Raw genomic sequence first — 22,398 nt, 5'->3', positions numbered from 1 at the left:
GACTAGAAGTGAGGGCGACATACTTTTCCCTGCTTTTGACCTCCCACCCATCCCAAACCGACCACAAACGTACCATCTATGCAACGTTGGTATGCAGAAATTCACGCCTCAGCCAGTGAGGGTAAGTCCCAGGCCAGGGGCTAGAGAGCAAAAGACTGCATGTGCTCAGACGTTCCCTGCTAGGGACAGTTGATCTGAAACAAGGTCTGCTCTCTTGTATCCAGCAAGGATCTAGAAATCCTGCATGAATCTGCAAGGCACAATGACAGCATGCATTTGCATAATATGCCCCACCTTCTGCCTTCCTACTTCCTGTGCAGTAGTTGTTTGTGTAGAGAGAGAGGTCGCAGGCAAGGTAATTTTGTGAGTAGGATACAGGACCCTAAATAGCTGGTGAGAGGTATGAGGTATTTTAAAAGCATAAAAATTGTACACCTGTGAAATGAAATGCTTTCACATGTGATCTTCTGTGTTTATTGTCCTGTGCATAAAGTTGCACCTTGTGTTTGAAGGTTTAAAATATTTCAGGCTTGCATGGAGGCAGAAATTTCTGAGTGACTTTTATACATTTCTTAAGACTCTGCACTGTCAGGATGGCCGAGTGGTCTAAGGCGCTGTGTTTAGGCCGCAGTCTCCTCTGGAGGCGTGGGTTCAAATCCCACTTCTGACATGACTTTTGGAGATGTAATCTCCTTTTTCAGGTTAACATCTGATGGAAGTTGCATCTGTTGGTCTTCACCTGGGATGTGATTCCGTCCTCATCTAGTCAAGAGAGCTGGGGTTTCTCATATATTTCGGTTGTATAAAGTCTTGCTGACAAAGTGCAGTCCTTACTATATGAGCATAGGACCCATGTAAGAGCTCATCTGGAAGAGTCATGCTCTTGTATGCCCTGGCCAGACAGGCCATGCAAATATGGAAGAATGCCTAGCATCTGGTAGACAGTTGGACTCCAGCACACTTACGGCAATTTCCTCAGGGCTGTGATCAGGGGCTGCTTAGATTTGCGTATTCCACCCTATGTTGTGACATTGAAATTCCTTGTTGAATTTGCTTTAGCTAGCCAAGAGGTGGCTGTTGACTCAATTTCAAAGCAGCTTTGGGCCTTTCAAGTGGCTGGTTAAGAGCACTTTCTCTTTGTACGCCTTAAAGGTCTAAAGAGTTCTTCATAGGTACTGCTCTCTATGGATTGTTCAAAGATCTGTTGGAAGTACTTATAATAGGATAAATAAATTGAGGGCATGCCTTTTCGGTACCCCACTTGCATAGCTGTCTGGCCTGTGGAAGGTTCCACAAATGCAAGTCAGGGTGGCCGAGTGGTCTAAGGCGCTGCGTTCAGGTCGCAGTCTCTTCTGGAGGCGTGGGCTCAAATCCCACTTCTGACAATTGTGTGTTTACTCTACTTTTTTCTTGGGAGAGAAAAAATCAGATCATTTCCCTCACATGGGCTTATATGGTTGTCTACTTGGAAAAGTGCAGTGAGTTTTTTTCTTGCTCTAGCCACTCATGACCTAAGTTGTGTGCTTTTTTTGGTTCACAATATCTTTCCCTCTCTGTAGATGATCAAGCAAATGTGGTCAGGATGGCCGAGTGGTCTAAGGCGCTGCGTTAAGGCCGCAGTCTCTCCTGGAGGCGTGGGTTCGAATCCCACTTCTGACAAAACTTTAAGTCCATTTTGTCTCTGAGTTCTTTTAGAATCTCAGCTAAAAATTGGCAGTGCATATAATATCTGAATAAGTAACAAACTTCAGTTTCAACTGCAAATTAATTTGCCCAATTCTGTCTTCAAGCTCGTATAATATTCTTCTAGCACTCGTGGTGTTTTATGTGTTTTTTGGGGGGTGCTTAAAAAGTCCCTTTTATTAATGAAATGGGTTACATTCAGTCTTGTGATATTTTTGGTTTCCAATAAGTAGATTGTTAATTTTATGTAACCTCATTTTCTAATGCTCCATTCAAGAGATGTTTCCACTATGAAATGCAGAGCAAGGGGAAAGAGCACAAGTGATAGAGCGAGTGAGTGAGAAGGGGTGTTGAGGAAGGAGAGAATGAAACAAAGACAGAGTGAGTGAACGGCAGGTAGGCCTAGAAGAGGAGACTAGAAGTGAAGGCGACATACTTTTCCCTGCTTTTGACCTCCCACCCATCCCAAACTGACCACAAACGTACCATCTATGCAACGTTGGTATGCAGAAATTCACGCCTCAGCCAGTGAGGGTAAGTCCCAGGCCAGGGGCTAGAGAGCAAAAAACTGCATGTGCTCAGACGTTCCCTGCTAGGGACAGTTGATCTGAAACAAGGTCTGCTCTCTTGTATCCAGCAAGGATCTAGAAATCCTGCATGAATCTGCAAGGCACAATGACAGCATACATTTGCATAATATGCCCCACCTTCTGCCTTCCTACTTCCTGTGCAGTAGTTGTTTGTGTAGAGAGAGAGGTCGCAGGCAAGGTAATTTTGTGAGTAGGATACAGGACCCTAAATAGCTGGTGAGAGGTATGAGGTATTCTAAAAGCATAAAAATTGTACACCTGTGAAATGAAATGCTTTCACATGTGATCTTCTGTGTTTATTGTCCTGTGCATAAAGTTGCACCTTGTGTTTGAAGGTTTAAATTATTTCAGGCTTGCATGGAGGCAGAAATTTCTGAGTGACTTTTATACATTTCTTAAGACTCTGCACTGTCAGGATGGCCGAGTGGTCTAAGGCGCTGTGTTTAGGCCGCAGTCTCCTCTGGAGGCGTGGGTTCGAATCCCACTTCTGACATGACTTTTGGAGATGTAATCTCCTTTTTCAGGTTAACATCTGATGGAAGTTGCATCTGTTGGTCTTCACCTAGGATGTGATTCCGTCCTCATTTAGTCAAGAGAGCTGGGGTTTCTCATATATTTCGGTTGTATAAAGTCTTGCTGACAAAGTGCAGTCCTTACTATATGAGCATAGGACCCATGTAAGAGCTCATCTGGAAGAGTCATGCTCTTGTATGCCCTGGCCAGACAGGCCATGCAAATATGGAAGAATGCCTAGCATCTGGTAGACAGTTGGACTCCAGCACACTTACGGCAATTTCCTCAGGGCTGTGATCAGGGGCTGCTTAGATTTGCGTATTCCACCCTATGTTGTGACATTGAAATTCCTTGTTGAATTTGCTTTAGCTAGCCAAGAGGTGGCTGTTGACTCAATTTCAAAGCAGCTTTGGGCCTTTCAAGTGGCTGGTTAATAGCACTTTCTCTTTGTACGCCTTAAAGGTCTAAAGAGTTCTTCATAGGTACTGCTCTCTATGGATTGTTCAAAGATCTGTTGGAAGTACTTATAATAGGATAAATAAATTGAGGGCATGCCTTTTCGGTACCCCACTTGCATGGCTGTCTGGCCTGTGGAAGGTTCCACAAATGCAAGTCAGGATGGCCGAGTGGTCTAAGGCGCTGCGTTCAGGTCGCAGTCTCTTCTGGAGGCGTAGGTTCAAATCCCACTTCTGACAATTGTGTGTTTACTCTACTTTCTTCTTGAGAGAGAAAAAATCTGATAATTTTCCTCACATGGGCTTATATGGTTGTCTACTTGGAAAAGTGCAGTGAGTTTTTTTCTTGCTCTAGCCACTCATGACCCAAGATGTGTGCTTTTTTTGGTTCACAATATCTTTCCCTCTCTGTAGATGATCACGCAAATGTGGTCAGGATGGCCGAGTGGTCTAAGGCGCTGCGTTAAGGCCGCAGTCTCTCCTGGAGGCGTGGGTTCGAATCCCACTTCTGACAAAACTTTAAGTCCATTTTGTCTCTGAGTTCTTTTAGAATCTCAGCTAAAAATTGGCAGTGCATATAATATCTGAATAAGTAACAAACTTCAGTTTCAACTGCAAATAAATTTGCCCAATTCTGTCTTCAAGCTCGTATAATATTCTTCTAGCACTCGTGGTGTTTTATGTGTTTTTTGGGGGGTGCTTAAAAAGTCCCTTTTATTAATGAAATGGGTTACATTCAGTCTTGTGATATTTTTGGTTTCCAATAAGTAGATTGTTAATTTTATGTAACCTCATTTTCTAATGCTCCATTCAAGAGATGTTTCCACTATGAAATGCAGAGCAAGGGGAAAGAGCACAAGTGATAGAGCGAGTGAGTGAGAAGGGGTGTTGAGGAAGGAGAGAATGAAACAAAGACAGAGTGAGTGAACGGCAGGTAGGCCTAGAAGAGGAGACTAGAAGTGAAGGCGACATACTTTTCCCTGCTTTTGACCTCCCACCCATCCCAAACTGACCACAAACGTACCATCTATGCAACGTTGGTATGCAGAAATTCACGCCTCAGCCAGTGAGGGTAAGTCCCAGGCCAGGGGCTAGAGAGCAAAAGACTGCATGTGCTCAGACGTTCCCTGCTAGGGACAGTTGATCTGAAACAAGGTCTGCTCTCTTGTATCCAGCAAGGATCTAGAAATCCTGCATGAATCTGCAAGGCACAATGACAGCATACATTTGCATAATATGCCCCACCTTCTGCCTTCCTACTTCCTGTGCAGTAGTTGTATGTGTAGAGAGAGAGGTCGCAGGCAAGGTAATTTTGTGAGTAGGATACAGGACCCTAAATAGCTGGTGAGAGGTATGAGGTATTCTAAAAGCATAAAAATTGTACACCTGTGAAATGAAATGCTTTCACATGTGATCTTCTGTGTTTATTGTCCTGTGCATAAAGTTGCACCTTGTGTTTGAAGGTTTAAATTATTTCAGGCTTGCATGGAGGCAGAAATTTCTGAGTGACTTTTATACATTTCTTAAGACTCTGCACTGTCAGGATGGCCGAGTGGCCGAGTGGTCTAAGGCACTGTGTTTAGGCCGCAGTCTCCTCTGGAGGCGTGGGTTCGAATCCCACTTCTGACATGACTTTTGGAGATGTAATCTCCTTTTTCAGTTTAACATCTGATGGAAGTTGCATCTGTTGGTTTTCACCTAGGATGTGATTCCGTCCTCATCTAGTCAAGAGAGCTGGGGTTTCTCATATATTTCGGTTGTATAAAGTCTTGCTGACAAAGTGCAGTCCTTACTATATGAGCATAGGACCCATGTAAGAGCTCATCTGGAAGAGTCATGCTCTTGTATGCCCTGGCCAGACAGGCCATGCAAATATGGAAGAATGCCTAGCATCTGGTAGACAGTTGGACTCCAGCACACTTACGGCAATTTCCTCAGGGCTGTGATCAGGGGCTGCTTAGATTTGCGTATTCCACCCTATGTTGTGACATTGAAATTCCTTGTTGAATTTGCTTTAGCTAGCCAAGAGGTGGCTGTTGACTCAATTTCAAAGCAGCTTTGGGCCTTTCAAGTGGCTGGTTAATAGCACTTTCTCTTTGTACGCCTTAAAGGTCTAAAGAGTTCTTCATAGGTACTGCTCTCTATGGATTGTTCAAAGATCTGTTGGAAGTACTTATAATAGGATAAATAAATTGAGGGCATGCCTTTTCGGTACCCCACTTGCATGGCTGTCTGGCCTGTGGAAGGTTCCACAAATGCAAGTCAGGATGGCCGAGTGGTCTAAGGCGCTGCGTTCAGGTCGCAGTCTCTTCTGGAGGCGTGGGTTCAAATCCCACTTCTGACAATTGTGTGTTTACTCTACTTTCTTCTTGAGAGAGAAAAAATCTGATAATTTTCCTCACATGGGCTTATATGGTTGTCTACTTGGAAAAGTGCAGTGAGTTTTTTTCTTGCTCTAGCCACTCATGACCCAAGATGTGTGCTTTTTTTGGTTCACAATATCTTTCCCTCTCTGTAGATGATCAAGCAAATGTGGTCAGGATGGCCGAGTGGTCTAAGGCGCTGCGTTAAGGCCGCAGTCTCTCCTGGAGGCGTGGGTTCGAATCCCACTTCTGACAAAACTTTAAGTCCATTTTGTCTCTGAGTTCTTTTAGAATCTCAGCTAAAAATTGGCAGTGCATATAATATCTGAATAAGTAACAAACTTCAGTTTCAACTGCAAATTAATTTGCCCAATTCTGTCTTCAACCTCGTATAATATTCTTCTAGCACTCGTGGTGTTTTATGTGTTTTTTGGGGGGTGCTTAAAAAGTCCCTTTTATTAATGAAATGGGTTACATTCAGTCTTGTGATATTTTTGGTTTCCAATAAGTAGATTGTTAATTTTATGTAACCTCATTTTCTAATGCTCCATTCAAGAGATGTTTCCACTATGAAATGCAGAGCAAGGGGAAAGAGCACAAGTGATAGAGCGAGTGAGTGAGAAGGGGTGTTGAGGAAGGAGAGAATGAAACAAAGACAGAGTGAGTGAATGGCAGGTAGGCCTAGAAGAGGAGACTAGAAGTGAAGGCGACATACTTTTCCATGCTTTTGACCTCCCACCCATCCCAAACCGACCACAAACGTACCATCTATGCAACGTTGGTATGCAGAAATTCACGCCTCAGCCAGTGAGGGTAAGTCCCAGGCCAGGGGCTAGAGAGCAAAAGACTGCATGTGCTCAGACGTTCCCTGCTAGGGACAGTTGATCTGAAACAAGGTCTGCTCTCTTGTATCCAGCAAGGATCTAGAAATCCTGCATGAATCTGCAAGGCACAATGACAGCATACATTTGCATAATATGCCCCACCTTCTGCCTTCCTACTTCCTGTGCAGTAGTTGTTTGTGTAGAGAGAGAGGTCGCAGGCAAGGTAATTTTGTGAGTAGGATACAGGACCCTAAATAGCTGGTGAGAGGTATGAGGTATTTTAAAAGCATACAAATTGTACACCTGTGAAATGAAATGCTTTCACATGTGATCTTCTGTGTTTATTGTCCTGTGCATAAAGTTGCACCTTGTGTTTGAAGGTTTAAATTATTTCAGGCTTGCATGGAGGCAGAAATTTCTGAGTGACTTTTATACATTTCTTAAGACTCTGCACTGTCAGGATGGCCGAGTGGTCTAAGGCGCTGTGTTTAGGCCGCAGTCTCCTCTGGAGGCATGGGTTCGAATCCCACTTCTGACATGACTTTTGGAGATGTAATCTCCTTTTTCAGGTTAACATCTGATGGAAGTTGCATCTGTTGGTCTTCACCTGGGATGTGATTCCGTCCTCATCTAGTCAAGAGAGCTGGGGTTTCTCATATATTTCGGTTGTATAAAGTCTTGCTGACAAAGTGCAGTCCTTACTATATGAGCATAGGACCCATGTAAGAGCTCATCTGGAAGAGTCATGCTCTTATATGCCCTGGCCAGACAGGCCATGCAAATATGGAAGAATGCCTAGCATCTGGTAGACAGTTGGACTCCAGCATACTTACGGCAATTTCCTCAGGGCTGTGATCAGGGGCTGCTTAGATTTGCGTATTCCACCCTATGTTGTGACATTGAAATTCCTTGTTGAATTTGCTTTAGCTAGCCAAGAGGTGGCTGTTGACTCAATTTCAAAGCAGCTTTGGGCCTTTCAAGTGGCTGGTTAATAGCACTTTCTCTTTGTACGCCTTAAAGTTCTAAAGAGTTCTTCATAGGTACTGCTCTCTATGGATTGTTCAAAGATCTGTTGGAAGTACTTATAATAGGATAAATAAATTGAGGGCATGCCTTTTCGGTACCCCACTTGCATGGCTGTCTGGCCTGTGGAAGGTTCCACAAATGCAAGTCAGGATGGCCGAGTGGTCTAAGGCGCTGCGTTCAGGTCGCAGTCTCTTCTGGAGGCGTGGGTTCAAATCCCACTTCTGACAATTGTGTGTTTACTCTACTTTTTTCTTGGGAGAGAAATAATCAGATCATTTCCCTCACATGGGCTTATATGGTTGTCTACTTGGAAAAGTGCAGTGAGTTTTTTTCTTGCTCTAGCCACTCATGACCTAAGTTGTGTGCTTTTTTTGGTTCACAATATCTTTCCCTCTCTGTAGATGATCAAGCAAATGTGGTCAGGATGGCCGAGTGGTCTAAGGCGCTGCATTAAGGCCGCAGTCTCTCCTGGAGGCGTGGGTTCGAACCCCACTTCTGACAAAACTTTAAGTCCATTTTGTCTCTGAGTTCTTTTAGAATCTCAGCTAAAAATTGGCAATGCATATAATATCTGAATAAGTAACAAACTTCAGTTTCAACTGCAAATAAATTTGCCCAATTCTGTCTTCAAGCTCGTATAATATTCTTCTAGCACTCGTGGTGTTTTATGTGTTTTTTGGGGGGTGCTTAAAAAGTCCCTTTTATTAATGAAATGGGTTACATTCAGTCTTGTGATATTTTTGGTTTCCATTAAGTAGATTGTTAATTTTATGTAACCTCATTTTCTAATGCTCCATTCAAGAGATGTTTCCACTATGAAATGCAGAGCAAGGGGAAAGAGCACAAGTGATAGAGCGAGTGAGTGAGAAGGGGTGTTGAGGAAGGAGAGAATGAAACAAAGACAGAGTGAGTGAACGGCAGGTAGGCCTAGAAGAGGAGACTAGAAGTGAAGGCGACATACTTTTCCCTGCTTTTGACCTCCCACCCATCCCAAACTGACCACAAACGTACCATCTATGCAACGTTGGTATGCAGAAATTCACGCCTCAGCCAGTGAGGGTAAGTCCCAGGCCAGGGGCTAGAGAGCAAAAAACTGCATGTGCTCAGACGTTCCCTGCTAGGGACAGTTGATCTGAAACAAGGTCTGCTCTCTTGTATCCAGCAAGGATCTAGAAATCCTGCATGAATCTGCAAGGCACAATGACAGCATACATTTGCATAATATGCCCCACCTTCTGCCTTCCTACTTCCTGTGCAGTAGTTGTTTGTGTAGAGAGAGAGGTCGCAGGCAAGGTAATTTTGTGAGTAGGATACAGGACCCTAAATAGCTGGTGAGAGGTATGAGGTATTCTAAAAGCATAAAAATTGTACACCTGTGAAATGAAATGCTTTCACATGTGATCTTCTGTGTTTATTGTCCTGTGCATAAAGTTGCACCTTGTGTTTGAAGGTTTAAATTATTTCAGGCTTGCATGGAGGCAGAAATTTCTGAGTGACTTTTATACATTTCTTAAGACTCTGCACTGTCAGGATGGCCGAGTGGTCTAAGGCGCTGTGTTTAGGCCGCAGTCTCCTCTGGAGGCGTGGGTTCGAATCCCACTTCTGACATGACTTTTGGAGATGTAATCTCCTTTTTCAGGTTAACATCTGATGGAAGTTGCATCTGTTGGTCTTCACCTAGGATGTGATTCCGTCCTCATTTAGTCAAGAGAGCTGGGGTTTCTCATATATTTCGGTTGTATAAAGTCTTGCTGACAAAGTGCAGTCCTTACTATATGAGCATAGGACCCATGTAAGAGCTCATCTGGAAGAGTCATGCTCTTGTATGCCCTGGCCAGACAGGCCATGCAAATATGGAAGAATGCCTAGCATCTGGTAGACAGTTGGACTCCAGCACACTTACGGCAATTTCCTCAGGGCTGTGATCAGGGGCTGCTTAGATTTGCGTATTCCACCCTATGTTGTGACATTGAAATTCCTTGTTGAATTTGCTTTAGCTAGCCAAGAGGTGGCTGTTGACTCAATTTCAAAGCAGCTTTGGGCCTTTCAAGTGGCTGGTTAATAGCACTTTCTCTTTGTACGCCTTAAAGGTCTAAAGAGTTCTTCATAGGTACTGCTCTCTATGGATTGTTCAAAGATCTGTTGGAAGTACTTATAATAGGATAAATAAATTGAGGGCATGCCTTTTCGGTACCCCACTTGCATGGCTGTCTGGCCTGTGGAAGGTTCCACAAATGCAAGTCAGGATGGCCGAGTGGTCTAAGGCGCTGCGTTCAGGTCGCAGTCTCTTCTGGAGGCGTAGGTTCAAATCCCACTTCTGACAATTGTGTGTTTACTCTACTTTCTTCTTGAGAGAGAAAAAATCTGATAATTTTCCTCACATGGGCTTATATGGTTGTCTACTTGGAAAAGTGCAGTGAGTTTTTTTCTTGCTCTAGCCACTCATGACCCAAGATGTGTGCTTTTTTTGGTTCACAATATCTTTCCCTCTCTGTAGATGATCACGCAAATGTGGTCAGGATGGCCGAGTGGTCTAAGGCGCTGCGTTAAGGCCGCAGTCTCTCCTGGAGGCGTGGGTTCGAATCCCACTTCTGACAAAACTTTAAGTCCATTTTGTCTCTGAGTTCTTTTAGAATCTCAGCTAAAAATTGGCAGTGCATATAATATCTGAATAAGTAACAAACTTCAGTTTCAACTGCAAATAAATTTGCCCAATTCTGTCTTCAAGCTCGTATAATATTCTTCTAGCACTCGTGGTGTTTTATGTGTTTTTTGGGGGGTGCTTAAAAAGTCCCTTTTATTAATGAAATGGGTTACATTCAGTCTTGTGATATTTTTGGTTTCCAATAAGTAGATTGTTAATTTTATGTAACCTCATTTTCTAATGCTCCATTCAAGAGATGTTTCCACTATGAAATGCAGAGCAAGGGGAAAGAGCACAAGTGATAGAGCGAGTGAGTGAGAAGGGGTGTTGAGGAAGGAGAGAATGAAACAAAGACAGAGTGAGTGAACGGCAGGTAGGCCTAGAAGAGGAGACTAGAAGTGAAGGCGACATACTTTTCCCTGCTTTTGACCTCCCACCCATCCCAAACTGACCACAAACGTACCATCTATGCAACGTTGGTATGCAGAAATTCACGCCTCAGCCAGTGAGGGTAAGTCCCAGGCCAGGGGCTAGAGAGCAAAAGACTGCATGTGCTCAGACGTTCCCTGCTAGGGACAGTTGATCTGAAACAAGGTCTGCTCTCTTGTATCCAGCAAGGATCTAGAAATCCTGCATGAATCTGCAAGGCACAATGACAGCATACATTTGCATAATATGCCCCACCTTCTGCCTTCCTACTTCCTGTGCAGTAGTTGTATGTGTAGAGAGAGAGGTCGCAGGCAAGGTAATTTTGTGAGTAGGATACAGGACCCTAAATAGCTGGTGAGAGGTATGAGGTATTCTAAAAGCATAAAAATTGTACACCTGTGAAATGAAATGCTTTCACATGTGATCTTCTGTGTTTATTGTCCTGTGCATAAAGTTGCACCTTGTGTTTGAAGGTTTAAATTATTTCAGGCTTGCATGGAGGCAGAAATTTCTGAGTGACTTTTATACATTTCTTAAGACTCTGCACTGTCAGGATGGCCGAGTGGCCGAGTGGTCTAAGGCACTGTGTTTAGGCCGCAGTCTCCTCTGGAGGCGTGGGTTCGAATCCCACTTCTGACATGACTTTTGGAGATGTAATCTCCTTTTTCAGTTTAACATCTGATGGAAGTTGCATCTGTTGGTTTTCACCTAGGATGTGATTCCGTCCTCATCTAGTCAAGAGAGCTGGGGTTTCTCATATATTTCGGTTGTATAAAGTCTTGCTGACAAAGTGCAGTCCTTACTATATGAGCATAGGACCCATGTAAGAGCTCATCTGGAAGAGTCATGCTCTTGTATGCCCTGGCCAGACAGGCCATGCAAATATGGAAGAATGCCTAGCATCTGGTAGACAGTTGGACTCCAGCACACTTACGGCAATTTCCTCAGGGCTGTGATCAGGGGCTGCTTAGATTTGCGTATTCCACCCTATGTTGTGACATTGAAATTCCTTGTTGAATTTGCTTTAGCTAGCCAAGAGGTGGCTGTTGACTCAATTTCAAAGCAGCTTTGGGCCTTTCAAGTGGCTGGTTAATAGCACTTTCTCTTTGTACGCCTTAAAGGTCTAAAGAGTTCTTCATAGGTACTGCTCTCTATGGATTGTTCAAAGATCTGTTGGAAGTACTTATAATAGGATAAATAAATTGAGGGCATGCCTTTTCGGTACCCCACTTGCATGGCTGTCTGGCCTGTGGAAGGTTCCACAAATGCAAGTCAGGATGGCCGAGTGGTCTAAGGCGCTGCGTTCAGGTCGCAGTCTCTTCTGGAGGCGTGGGTTCAAATCCCACTTCTGACAATTGTGTGTTTACTCTACTTTCTTCTTGAGAGAGAAAAAATCTGATAATTTTCCTCACATGGGCTTATATGGTTGTCTACTTGGAAAAGTGCAGTGAGTTTTTTTCTTGCTCTAGCCACTCATGACCCAAGATGTGTGCTTTTTTTGGTTCACAATATCTTTCCCTCTCTGTAGATGATCAAGCAAATGTGGTCAGGATGGCCGAGTGGTCTAAGGCGCTGCGTTAAGGCCGCAGTCTCTCCTGGAGGCGTGGGTTCGAATCCCACTTCTGACAAAACTTTAAGTCCATTTTGTCTCTGAGTTCTTTTAGAATCTCAGCTAAAAATTGGCAGTGCATATAATATCTGAATAAGTAACAAACTTCAGTTTCAACTGCAAATTAATTTGCCCAATTCTGTCTTCAACCTCGTATAATATTCTTCTAGCACTCGTGGTGTTTTATGTGTTTTTTGGGGGGTGCTTAAAAAGTCCCTTTTATTAATGAAATGGGTTACATTCAGTCTTGTGATATTTTTGGTTTCCAATAAGTAGATTGTTAATTTTATGTAACCTCATTTTCTAATGCTCCATTCAAGAGATGTTTCCACTATGAAATGCAGAGCAAGGGGAAAGAGCACAAGTGATAGAGCGAGTGAGTGAGAAGGGGTGTTGAGGAAGGAGAGAATGAAACAAAGACAGAGTGAGTGAATGGCAGGTAGGCCTAGAAGAGGAGACTAGAAGTGAAGGCGACATACTTTTCCATGCTTTTGACCTCCCACCCATCCCAAACCGACCACAAACGTACCATCTATGCAACGTTGGTATGCAGAAATTCACGCCTCAGCCAGTGAGGGTAAGTCCCAGGCCAGGGGCTAGAGAGCAAAAGACTGCATGTGCTCAGACGTTCCCTGCTAGGGACAGTTGATCTGAAACAAGGTCTGCTCTCTTGTATCCAGCAAGGATCTAGAAATCCTGCATGAATCTGCAAGGCACAATGACAGCATACATTTGCATAATATGCCCCACCTTCTGCCTTCCTACTTCCTGTGCAGTAGTTGTTTGTGTAGAGAGAGAGGTCGCAGGCAAGGTAATTTTGTGAGTAGGATACAGGACCCTAAATAGCTGGTGAGAGGTATGAGGTATTTTAAAAGCATACAAATTGTACACCTGTGAAATGAAATGCTTTCACATGTGATCTTCTGTGTTTATTGTCCTGTGCATAAAGTTGCACCTTGTGTTTGAAGGTTTAAATTATTTCAGGCTTGCATGGAGGCAGAAATTTCTGAGTGACTTTTATACATTTCTTAAGACTCTGCACTGTCAGGATGGCCGAGTGGTCTAAGGCGCTGTGTTTAGGCCGCAGTCTCCTCTGGAGGCATGGGTTCGAATCCCACTTCTGACATGACTTTTGGAGATGTAATCTCCTTTTTCAGGTTAACATCTGATGGAAGTTGCATCTGTTGGTCTTCACCTGGGATGTGATTCCGTCCTCATCTAGTCAAGAGAGCTGGGGTTTCTCATATATTTCGGTTGTATAAAGTCTTGCTGACAAAGTGCAGTCCTTACTATATGAGCATAGGACCCATGTAAGAGCTCATCTGGAAGAGTCATGCTCTTATATGCCCTGGCCAGACAGGCCATGCAAATATGGAAGAATGCCTAGCATCTGGTAGACAGTTGGACTCCAGCATACTTACGGCAATTTCCTCAGGGCTGTGATCAGGGGCTGCTTAGATTTGCGTATTCCACCCTATGTTGTGACATTGAAATTCCTTGTTGAATTTGCTTTAGCTAGCCAAGAGGTGGCTGTTGACTCAATTTCAAAGCAGCTTTGGGCCTTTCAAGTGGCTGGTTAATAGCACTTTCTCTTTGTACGCCTTAAAGTTCTAAAGAGTTCTTCATAGGTACTGCTCTCTATGGATTGTTCAAAGATCTGTTGGAAGTACTTATAATAGGATAAATAAATTGAGGGCATGCCTTTTCGGTACCCCACTTGCATGGCTGTCTGGCCTGTGGAAGGTTCCACAAATGCAAGTCAGGATGGCCGAGTGGTCTAAGGCGCTGCGTTCAGGTCGCAGTCTCTTCTGGAGGCGTGGGTTCAAATCCCACTTCTGACAATTGTGTGTTTACTCTACTTTTTTCTTGGGAGAGAAATAATCAGATCATTTCCCTCACATGGGCTTATATGGTTGTCTACTTGGAAAAGTGCAGTGAGTTTTTTTCTTGCTCTAGCCACTCATGACCTAAGTTGTGTGCTTTTTTTGGTTCACAATATCTTTCCCTCTCTGTAGATGATCAAGCAAATGTGGTCAGGATGGCCGAGTGGTCTAAGGCGCTGCATTAAGGCCGCAGTCTCTCCTGGAGGCGTGGGTTCGAACCCCACTTCTGACAAAACTTTAAGTCCATTTTGTCTCTGAGTTCTTTTAGAATCTCAGCTAAAAATTGGCAATGCATATAATATCTGAATAAGTAACAAACTTCAGTTTCAACTGCAAATAAATTTGCCCAATTCTGTCTTCAAGCTCGTATAATATTCTTCTAGCACTCGTGGTGTTTTATGTGTTTTTTGGGGGGTGCTTAAAAAGTCCCTTTTATTAATGAAATGGGTTACATTCAGTCTTGTGATATTTTTGGTTTCCATTAAGTAGATTGTTAATTTTATGTAACCTCATTTTCTAATGCTCCATTCAAGAGATGTTTCCACTATGAAATGCAGAGCAAGGGGAAAGAGCACAAGTGATAGAGCGAGTGAGTGAGAAGGGGTGTTGAGGAAGGAGAGAATGAAACAAAGACAGAGTGAGTGAACGGCAGGTAGGCCTAGAAGAGGAGACTAGAAGTGAAGGCGACATACTTTTCCATGCTTTTGACCTCCCACCCATCCCAAACCGACCACAAACGTACCATCTATGCAACGTTGGTATGCAGAAATTCACGCCTCAGCCAGTGAGGGTAAGTCCCAGGCCAGGGGCTAGAGAGCAAAAGACTGCATGTGCTCAGACGTTCCCTGCTAGGGACAGTTGATCTGAAACAAGGTCTGCTCTCTTGTATCCAGCAAGGATCTAGAAATCCTGCATGAATCTGCAAGGCACAATGACAGCATACATTTGCATAATATGCCCCACCTTCTGCCTTCCTACTTCCTGTGCAGTAGTTGTTTGTGTAGAGAGAGAGGTCGCAGGCAAGGTAATTTTGTGAGTAGGATACAGGACCCTAAATAGCTGGTGAGAGGTATGAGGTATTTTAAAAGCATACAAATTGTACACCTGTGAAATGAAATGCTTTCACATGTGATCTTCTGTGTTTATTGTCCTGTGCATAAAGTTGCACCTTGTGTTTGAAGGTTTAAATTATTTCAGGCTTGCATGGAGGCAGAAATTTCTGAGTGACTTTTATACATTTCTTAAGACTCTGCACTGTCAGGATGGCCGAGTGGTCTAAGGCGCTGTGTTTAGGCCGCAGTCTCCTCTGGAGGCGTGGGTTCGAATCCCACTTCTGACATGACTTTTGGAGATGTAATCTCCTTTTTCAGGTTAACATCTGATGGAAGTTGCATCTGTTGGTCTTCACCTGGGATGTGATTCCGTCCTCATCTAGTCAAGAGAGCTGGGGTTTCTCATATATTTCGGTTGTATAAAGTCTTGCTGACAAAGTGCAGTCCTTACTATATGAGCATAGGACCCATGTAAGAGCTCATCTGGAAGAGTCATGCTCTTGTATGCCCTGGCCAGACAGGCCATGCAAATATGGAAGAATGCCTAGCATCTGGTAGACAGTTGGACTCCAGCATACTTACGGCAATTTCCTCAGGGCTGTGATCAGGGGCTGCTTAGATTTGCGTATTCCACCCTATGTTGTGACATTGAAATTCCTTGTTGAATTTGCTTTAGCTAGACAAGAGGTGGCTGTTGACTCAATTTCAAAGCAGCTTTGGGCCTTTCAAGTGGCTGGTTAATAGCACTTTCTCTTTGTACGCCTTAAAGGTCTAAAGAGTTCTTCATAGGTACTGCTCTCTATGGATTGTTCAAAGATCTGTTGGAAGTACTTATAATAGGATAAATAAATTGAGGGCATGCCTTTTCGGTACCCCACTTGCATGGCTGTCTGGCCTGTGGAAGGTTCCACAAATGCAAGTCAGGATGGCTGAGTGGTCTAAGGCGCTGCGTTCAGGTCGCAGTCTCTTCTGGAGGCGTGGGTTCAAATCCCACTTCTGACAATTGTGTGTTTACTCTACTTTTTTCTTGGGAGAGAAATAATCAGATCATTTCCCTCACATGGGCTTATATGGTTGTCTACTTGGAAAAGTGCAGTGAGTTTTTTTCTTGCTCTAGCCACTCATGACCTAAGTTGTGTCCTTTTTTTGGTTCACAATATCTTTCCCTCTCTGTAGATGATCAAGCAAATGTGGTCAGGATGGCCGAGTGGTCTAAGGCGCTGCATTAAGGCCGCAGTCTCTCCTGGAGGCGTGGGTTCGAATCCCACTTCTGACAAAACTTTAAGTCCATTTTGTCTCTGAGTTCTTTTAGAATCTCAGCTAAAAATTGGCAGTGCATATAATATCTGAATAAGTAACAAACTTCAGTTTCAACTGCAAATAAATTTGCCCAATTCTGTCTTCAAGCTCGTATAATATTCTTCTAGCACTCGTGGTGTTTTATGTGTTTTTTGAGGGGTGCTTAAAAAGTCCCTTTTATTAATGAAATGGGTTACATTCAGTCTTGTGATATTTTTGGTTTCCAATAAGTAGATTGTTAATTTTATGTAACCTCATTTTCTAATGCTCCATTCAAGAGATGTTTCCACTATGAAATGCAGAGCAAGGGGAAAGAGCACAAGTGATAGAGCGAGTGAGTGAGAAGGGGTGTTGAGGAAGGAGAGAATGAAACAAAGACAGAGTGAGTGAACGGCAGGTAGGCCTAGAAGAGGAGACTAGAAGTGAAGGCGACATACTTTTCCATGCTTTTGACCTCCCACCCATCCCAAACCGACCACAAACGTACCATCTATGCAACGTTGGTATGCAGAAATTCACGCCTCAGCCAGTGAGGGTAAGTCCCAGGCCAGGGGCTAGAGAGCAAAAGACTGCATGTGCTCAGACGTTCCCTGCTAGGGACAGTTGATCTGAAACAAGGTCTGCTCTCTTGTATCCAGCAAGGATCTAGAAATCCTGCATGAATCTGCAAGGCACAATGACAGCATACATTTGCATAATATGCCCCACCTTCTGCCTTCCTACTTCCTGTGCAGTAGTTGTTTGTGTAGAGAGAGAGGTCGCAGGCAAGGTAATTTTGTGAGTAGGATACAGGACCCTAAATAGCTGGTGAGAGGTATGAGGTATTTTAAAAGCATACAAATTGTACACCTGTGAAATGAAATGCTTTCACATGTGATCTTCTGTGTTTATTGTCCTGTGCATAAAGTTGCACCTTGTGTTTGAAGGTTTAAATTATTTCAGGCTTGCATGGAGGCAGAAATTTCTGAGTGACTTTTATACATTTCTTAAGACTCTGCACTGTCAGGATGGCCGAGTGGTCTAAGGCGCTGTGTTTAGGCCGCAGTCTCCTCTGGAGGCGTGGGTTCGAATCCCACTTCTGACATGACTTTTGGAGATGTAATCTCCTTTTTCAGGTTAACATCTGATGGAAGTTGCATCTGTTGGTCTTCACCTGGGATGTGATTCCGTCCTCATCTAGTCAAGAGAGCTGGGGTTTCTCATATATTTCGGTTGTATAAAGTCTTGCTGACAAAGTGCAGTCCTTACTATATGAGCATAGGACCCATGTAAGAGCTCATCTGGAAGAGTCATGCTCTTGTATGCCCTGGCCAGACAGGCCATGCAAATATGGAAGAATGCCTAGCATCTGGTAGACAGTTGGACTCCAGCACACTTACGGCAATTTCCTCAGGGCTGTGATCAGGGGCTGCTTAGATTTGCGTATTCCACCCTATGTTGTGACATTGAAATTCCTTGTTGAATTTGCTTTAGCTAGCCAAGAGGTGGCTGTTGACTCAATTTCAAAGCAGCTTTGGACCTTTCAAGTGGCTGGTTAATAGCACTTTCTCTTTGTACGCCTTAAAGGTCTAAAGAGTTCTTCATAGGTACTGCTCTCTATGGATTGTTCAAAGATCTGTTGGAAGTACTTATAATAGGATAAATAAATTGAGGGCATGCCTTTTCGGTACCCCACTTGCATGGCTGTCTGGCCTGTGGAAGGTTCCACAAATGCAAGTCAGGATGGCCGAGTGGTCTAAGGCGCTGCGTTCAGGTCGCAGTCTCTTCTGGAGGCGTGGGTTCAAATCCCACTTCTGACAATTGTGTGTTTACTCTACTTTTTTCTTGGGAGAGAAAAAATCTGATCATTTCCCTCACATGGGCTTATATGGTTGTCTACTTGGAAAAGTGCAGTGAGTTTTTTTCTTGCTCTAGCCACTCATGACCTAAGTTGTGTGTTTTTTTTGGTTCACAATATCTTTTCCTCTCTGTAGATGACCAAGCAAATGTGGTCAGGATGGCCGAGTGGTCTAAGGCGGTGTGTTAAGGCCGCAGTCTCTCCTGGAGGCGTGGGTTCGAATCCCACTTCTGACAAAACTTTAAGTCCATTTTGTCTCTGAGTTCTTTTAGAATCTCAGCTAAAAATTGGCAGTGCATATAATATCTGAATAAGTAACAAACTTCAGTTTCAACTGCAAATTAATTTGCCCAATTCTGTCTTCAAGCTCGTATAATATTCTTCTAGCACTCGTGGTGTTTTATGTGTTTTTTGGGGGGTGCTTAAAAAGTCCCTTTTATTAATGAAATGGGTTACATTCAGTCTTGTGATATTTTTGGTTTCCAATAAGTAGATTGTTAATTTTATGTAACCTCATTTTCTAATGCTCCATTCAAGAGATGTTTCCACTATGAAATGCAGAGCAAGGGGAAAGAGCACAAGTGATAGAGCGAGTGAGTGAGAAGGGGTGTTGAGGAAGGAGAGAATGAAACAAAGACAGAGTGAGTGAACGGCAGGTAGGCCTAGAAGAGGAGACTAGAAGTGAAGGCGACATACTTTTCCCTGCTTTTGACCTCCCACCCATCCCAAACCGACCACAAACGTACCATCTATGCAACGTTGGTATGCAGAAATTCACGCCTCAGCCAGTGAGGGTAAGTCCCAGGCCAGGGGCTAGAGAGCAAAAGACTGCATGTGCTCAGATGTTCCCTGCTAGGGACAGTTGATCTGAAACAAGGTCTGCTCTCTTGTATCCAGCAAGGATCTAGAAATCCTGCATGAATCTGCAAGGCACAATGACAGCATACATTTGCATAATATGCCCCACCTTCTGCCTTCCTACTTCCTGTGCAGTAGTTGTTTGTGTAGAGAGAGAGGTCGCAGGCAAGGTAATTTTGTGAGTAGGATACAGGACCCTAAATAGCTGGTGAGAGGTATGAGGTATTCTAAAAGCATAAAAATTGTACACCTGTGAAATGAAATGCTTTCACATGTGATCTTCTGTGTTTATTGTCCTGTGCATAAAGTTGCACCTTGTGTTTGAAGGTTTAAATTATTTCAGGCTTGCATGGAGGCAGAAATTTCTGAGTGACTTTTATACATTTCTTAAGACTCTGCACTGTCAGGATGGCCGAGTGGTCTAAGGCGCTGTGTTTAGGCCGCAGTCTCCTCTGGAGGCGTGGGTTCGAATCCCACTTCTGACATGACTTTTGGAGATGTAATCTCCTTTTTCAGGTTAACATCTGATGGAAGTTGCATCTGTTGGTCTTCACCTGGGATGTGATTCCGTCCTCATCTAGTCAAGAGAGCTGGGGTTTCTCATATATTTCGGTTGTATAAAGTCTTGCTGACAAAGTGCAGTCCTTACTATATGAGCATAGGACCCATGTAAGAGCTCATCTGGAAGAGTCATGCTCTTGTATGCCCTGGCCAGACAGGCCATGCAAATATGGAAGAATGCCTAGCATCTGGTAGACAGTTGGACTCCAGCACACTTACGGCAATTTCCTCAGGGCTGTGATCAAGGGCTGCTTAGATTTGCGTATTCCACCCTATGTTGTGACATTGAAATTCCTTGTTGAATTTGCTTTAGCTAGCCAAGAGGTGGCTGTTGACTCAATTTCAAAGCAGCTTTGGGCCTTTCAAGTGGCTGGTTAATAGCACTTTCTCTTTGTACGCCTTAAAGGTCTAAAGAGTTCTTCATAGGTACTGCTCTCTATGGATTGTTCAAAGATCTGTTGGAAGTACTTATAATAGGATAAATAAATTGAGGGTATGCCTTTTCGGTACCCCACTTGCATGGCTGTCTGGCCTGTGGAAGGATCCACAAATGCAAGTCAGGATGGCCGAGTGGTCTAAGGCGCTGCGTTCAGGTCGCAGTCTCTTATGGAGGCGTGGGTTCAAATCCCACTTCTGACAATTGTGTGTTTACTCTACTTTTTTCTTGGGAGAGAAAAAATCTGATCATTTCCCTCACATGGGCTTATATGGTTGTCTACTTGGAAAAGTGCAGTGAGTTTTTTTCTTGCTCTAGCCACTCATGACCTAAGTTGTGTGCTTTTTTTGGTTCACAATATCTTTCCCTCTCTGTAGATGATCAAGCAAATGTGGTCAGGATGGCCGAGTGGTCTAAGGCGCTGCGTTAAGGCCGCAGTCTCTCCTGGAGGCGTGGGTTCGAATCCCACTTCTGACAAAACTTTAAGTCCATTTTGTCTCTGAGTTCTTTTAGAATCTCAGCTAAAAATTGGCAGTGCATATAATAACTGAATAAGTAACAAACTTCAGTTTCAACTGCAAATTAATTTGCCCAATTCTGTCTTCAAGCTCGTATAATATTCTTCTAGCACTCGTGGTGTTTTATGTGTTTTTTGGGGGGTGCTTAAAAAGTCCCTTTTATTAATGAAATGGGTTACATTCAGTCTTGTGATATTTTTGGTTTCCAATAAGTAGATTGTTAATTTTATGTAACCTCATTTTCTAATGCTCCATTCAAGAGATGTTTCCACTATGAAATGCAGAGCAAGGGGAAAGAGCACAAGTGATAGAGCGAGTGAGTGAGAAGGGGTGTTGAGGAAGGAGAGAATGAAACAAAGACAGAGTGAGTGAACAGCAGGTAGGCCTAGAAGAGGAGACTAGAAGTGAAGGCGACATACTTTTCCCTGCTTTTGACCTCCCACCCATCCCAAACTGACCACAAACGTACCATCTATGCAACGTTGGTATGCAGAAATTCACGCCTCAGCCAGTGAGGGTAAGTCCCAGGCCAGGGGCTAGAGAGCAAAAGACTGCATGTGCTCAGACGTTCCCTGCTAGGGACAGTTGATCTGAAACAAGGTCTGCTCTCTTGTATCCAGCAAGGATCTAGAAATCCTGCATGAATCTGCAAGGCACAATGACAGCATACATTTGCATAATATGCCCCACCTTCTGCCTTCCTACTTCCTGTGCAGTAGTTGTTTGTGTAGAGAGAGAGGTCGCAGGCAAGGTAATTTTGTGAGTAGGATACAGGACCCTAAATAGCTGGTGAGAGGTATGAGGTATTTTAAAAGCATAAAAATTGTACACCTGTGAAATGAAATGCTTTCACATGTGATCTTCTGTGTTTATTGACCTGTGCATAAAGTTGCACCTTGTGTTTGAAGGTTTAAATTATTTCAGGCTTGCATGGAGGCAGAAATTTCTGAGTGACTTTTATACATTTCTTAAGACTCTGCACTGTCAGGATGGCCGAGTGGTCTAAGGCGCTGTGTTTAGGCCGCAGTCTCCTCTGGAGGCGTGGGTTCGAATCCCACTTCTGACATGACTTTTGGAGATGTAATCTCCTTTTTCAGGTTAACATCTGATGGAAGTTGCATCTGTTGGTCTTCACCTGGGATGTGATTCCGTCCTCATCTAGTCAAGAGAGCTGGGGTTTCTCATATATTTCGGTTGTATAAAGTCTTGCTGACAAAGTGCAGTCCTTACTATATGAGCATAGGACCCATGTAAGAGCTCATCTGGAAGAGTCATGCTCTTGTATGCCCTGGCCAGACAGGCCATGCAAATATGGAAGAATGCCTAGCATCTGGTAGACAGTTGGACTCCAGCACACTTACGGCAATTTCCTCAGGGCTGTGATCAGGGGCTGCTTAGATTTGCGTATTCCACCCTATGTTGTGACATTGAAATTCCTTGTTGAATTTGCTTTAGCTAGCCAAGAGGTGGCTGTTGACTCAATTTCAAAGCAGCTTTGGGCCTTTCAAGTGGCTGGTTAATAGCACTTTCTCTTTGTACGCCTTAAAGGTCTAAAGAGTTCTTCATAGGTACTGCTCTCTATGGATTGTTCAAAGATCTGTTGGAAGTACTTATAATAGGATAAATAAATTGAGGGCATGCATTTTCGGTACCCCACTTGCATGGCTGTCTGGCCTGTGGAAGGTTCCACAAATGCAAGTCAGGATGGCCGAGTGGTCTAAGGCGCTGCGTTCAGGTCGCAGTCTCTTCTGGAGGCGTGGGTTCAAATCCCACTTCTGACAATTGTGTGTTTACTCTACTTTTTTCTTGGGAGAGAAA

At 43.7% G+C, this 22,398-nt stretch overlaps 26 non-coding genes across 26 annotated transcripts; all 26 read left to right on the top strand.

Moving 5' to 3' along the window:
• Positions 1–587: 587 nt before the first annotated feature.
• On the top strand, positions 588–670 carry TRNAL-UAG (transfer RNA leucine (anticodon UAG)). The gene has a single exon. It is a non-coding gene; the product is annotated as a tRNA-Leu (tRNA).
• A 906-nt stretch (positions 671–1,576) lies between these two features.
• Positions 1,577–1,659, top strand: TRNAL-AAG (transfer RNA leucine (anticodon AAG)). Its single transcript has one exon. It is a non-coding gene; the product is annotated as a tRNA-Leu (tRNA).
• Positions 1,660–2,683: 1,024 nt separating this feature from the next.
• On the top strand, positions 2,684–2,766 carry TRNAL-UAG (transfer RNA leucine (anticodon UAG)). Its single transcript has one exon. It is a non-coding gene; the product is annotated as a tRNA-Leu (tRNA).
• Positions 2,767–3,672: 906 nt separating this feature from the next.
• On the top strand, positions 3,673–3,755 carry TRNAL-AAG (transfer RNA leucine (anticodon AAG)). The gene has a single exon. It is a non-coding gene; the product is annotated as a tRNA-Leu (tRNA).
• A 1,747-nt stretch (positions 3,756–5,502) lies between these two features.
• On the top strand, positions 5,503–5,585 carry TRNAL-CAG (transfer RNA leucine (anticodon CAG)). The gene has a single exon. It is a non-coding gene; the product is annotated as a tRNA-Leu (tRNA).
• Positions 5,586–5,776: 191 nt separating this feature from the next.
• TRNAL-AAG (transfer RNA leucine (anticodon AAG)) lies at positions 5,777–5,859 on the top strand. Its single transcript has one exon. It is a non-coding gene; the product is annotated as a tRNA-Leu (tRNA).
• A 1,024-nt stretch (positions 5,860–6,883) lies between these two features.
• Positions 6,884–6,966, top strand: TRNAL-UAG (transfer RNA leucine (anticodon UAG)). The gene has a single exon. It is a non-coding gene; the product is annotated as a tRNA-Leu (tRNA).
• Positions 6,967–7,598: 632 nt separating this feature from the next.
• On the top strand, positions 7,599–7,681 carry TRNAL-CAG (transfer RNA leucine (anticodon CAG)). Its single transcript has one exon. It is a non-coding gene; the product is annotated as a tRNA-Leu (tRNA).
• A 191-nt stretch (positions 7,682–7,872) lies between these two features.
• Positions 7,873–7,955, top strand: TRNAL-AAG (transfer RNA leucine (anticodon AAG)). The gene has a single exon. It is a non-coding gene; the product is annotated as a tRNA-Leu (tRNA).
• A 1,024-nt stretch (positions 7,956–8,979) lies between these two features.
• TRNAL-UAG (transfer RNA leucine (anticodon UAG)) lies at positions 8,980–9,062 on the top strand. The gene has a single exon. It is a non-coding gene; the product is annotated as a tRNA-Leu (tRNA).
• A 906-nt stretch (positions 9,063–9,968) lies between these two features.
• On the top strand, positions 9,969–10,051 carry TRNAL-AAG (transfer RNA leucine (anticodon AAG)). The gene has a single exon. It is a non-coding gene; the product is annotated as a tRNA-Leu (tRNA).
• Positions 10,052–11,798: 1,747 nt separating this feature from the next.
• TRNAL-CAG (transfer RNA leucine (anticodon CAG)) lies at positions 11,799–11,881 on the top strand. The gene has a single exon. It is a non-coding gene; the product is annotated as a tRNA-Leu (tRNA).
• Positions 11,882–12,072: 191 nt separating this feature from the next.
• On the top strand, positions 12,073–12,155 carry TRNAL-AAG (transfer RNA leucine (anticodon AAG)). The gene has a single exon. It is a non-coding gene; the product is annotated as a tRNA-Leu (tRNA).
• A 1,024-nt stretch (positions 12,156–13,179) lies between these two features.
• On the top strand, positions 13,180–13,262 carry TRNAL-UAG (transfer RNA leucine (anticodon UAG)). Its single transcript has one exon. It is a non-coding gene; the product is annotated as a tRNA-Leu (tRNA).
• A 632-nt stretch (positions 13,263–13,894) lies between these two features.
• TRNAL-CAG (transfer RNA leucine (anticodon CAG)) lies at positions 13,895–13,977 on the top strand. Its single transcript has one exon. It is a non-coding gene; the product is annotated as a tRNA-Leu (tRNA).
• A 191-nt stretch (positions 13,978–14,168) lies between these two features.
• On the top strand, positions 14,169–14,251 carry TRNAL-AAG (transfer RNA leucine (anticodon AAG)). The gene has a single exon. It is a non-coding gene; the product is annotated as a tRNA-Leu (tRNA).
• A 1,024-nt stretch (positions 14,252–15,275) lies between these two features.
• On the top strand, positions 15,276–15,358 carry TRNAL-UAG (transfer RNA leucine (anticodon UAG)). Its single transcript has one exon. It is a non-coding gene; the product is annotated as a tRNA-Leu (tRNA).
• Positions 15,359–15,990: 632 nt separating this feature from the next.
• TRNAL-CAG (transfer RNA leucine (anticodon CAG)) lies at positions 15,991–16,073 on the top strand. Its single transcript has one exon. It is a non-coding gene; the product is annotated as a tRNA-Leu (tRNA).
• Positions 16,074–16,264: 191 nt separating this feature from the next.
• On the top strand, positions 16,265–16,347 carry TRNAL-AAG (transfer RNA leucine (anticodon AAG)). The gene has a single exon. It is a non-coding gene; the product is annotated as a tRNA-Leu (tRNA).
• Positions 16,348–17,371: 1,024 nt separating this feature from the next.
• Positions 17,372–17,454, top strand: TRNAL-UAG (transfer RNA leucine (anticodon UAG)). Its single transcript has one exon. It is a non-coding gene; the product is annotated as a tRNA-Leu (tRNA).
• Positions 17,455–18,086: 632 nt separating this feature from the next.
• TRNAL-CAG (transfer RNA leucine (anticodon CAG)) lies at positions 18,087–18,169 on the top strand. The gene has a single exon. It is a non-coding gene; the product is annotated as a tRNA-Leu (tRNA).
• A 1,298-nt stretch (positions 18,170–19,467) lies between these two features.
• TRNAL-UAG (transfer RNA leucine (anticodon UAG)) lies at positions 19,468–19,550 on the top strand. Its single transcript has one exon. It is a non-coding gene; the product is annotated as a tRNA-Leu (tRNA).
• Positions 19,551–20,182: 632 nt separating this feature from the next.
• Positions 20,183–20,265, top strand: TRNAL-CAG (transfer RNA leucine (anticodon CAG)). Its single transcript has one exon. It is a non-coding gene; the product is annotated as a tRNA-Leu (tRNA).
• Positions 20,266–20,456: 191 nt separating this feature from the next.
• TRNAL-AAG (transfer RNA leucine (anticodon AAG)) lies at positions 20,457–20,539 on the top strand. Its single transcript has one exon. It is a non-coding gene; the product is annotated as a tRNA-Leu (tRNA).
• A 1,024-nt stretch (positions 20,540–21,563) lies between these two features.
• On the top strand, positions 21,564–21,646 carry TRNAL-UAG (transfer RNA leucine (anticodon UAG)). The gene has a single exon. It is a non-coding gene; the product is annotated as a tRNA-Leu (tRNA).
• A 632-nt stretch (positions 21,647–22,278) lies between these two features.
• Positions 22,279–22,361, top strand: TRNAL-CAG (transfer RNA leucine (anticodon CAG)). Its single transcript has one exon. It is a non-coding gene; the product is annotated as a tRNA-Leu (tRNA).
• The last annotated feature ends 37 nt before the right edge of the window (positions 22,362–22,398 follow it).

This window comes from Lissotriton vulgaris, chromosome 8, assembly GCF_964263255.1.
Source record: "Lissotriton vulgaris chromosome 8, aLisVul1.2, whole genome shotgun sequence".
NCBI classification, from domain to species: domain Eukaryota; kingdom Metazoa; phylum Chordata; class Amphibia; order Caudata; family Salamandridae; genus Lissotriton; species Lissotriton vulgaris.
Note: the sequence above shows the minus strand (reverse complement) of the source record. Positions and strands in the feature narration are given on the sequence as shown.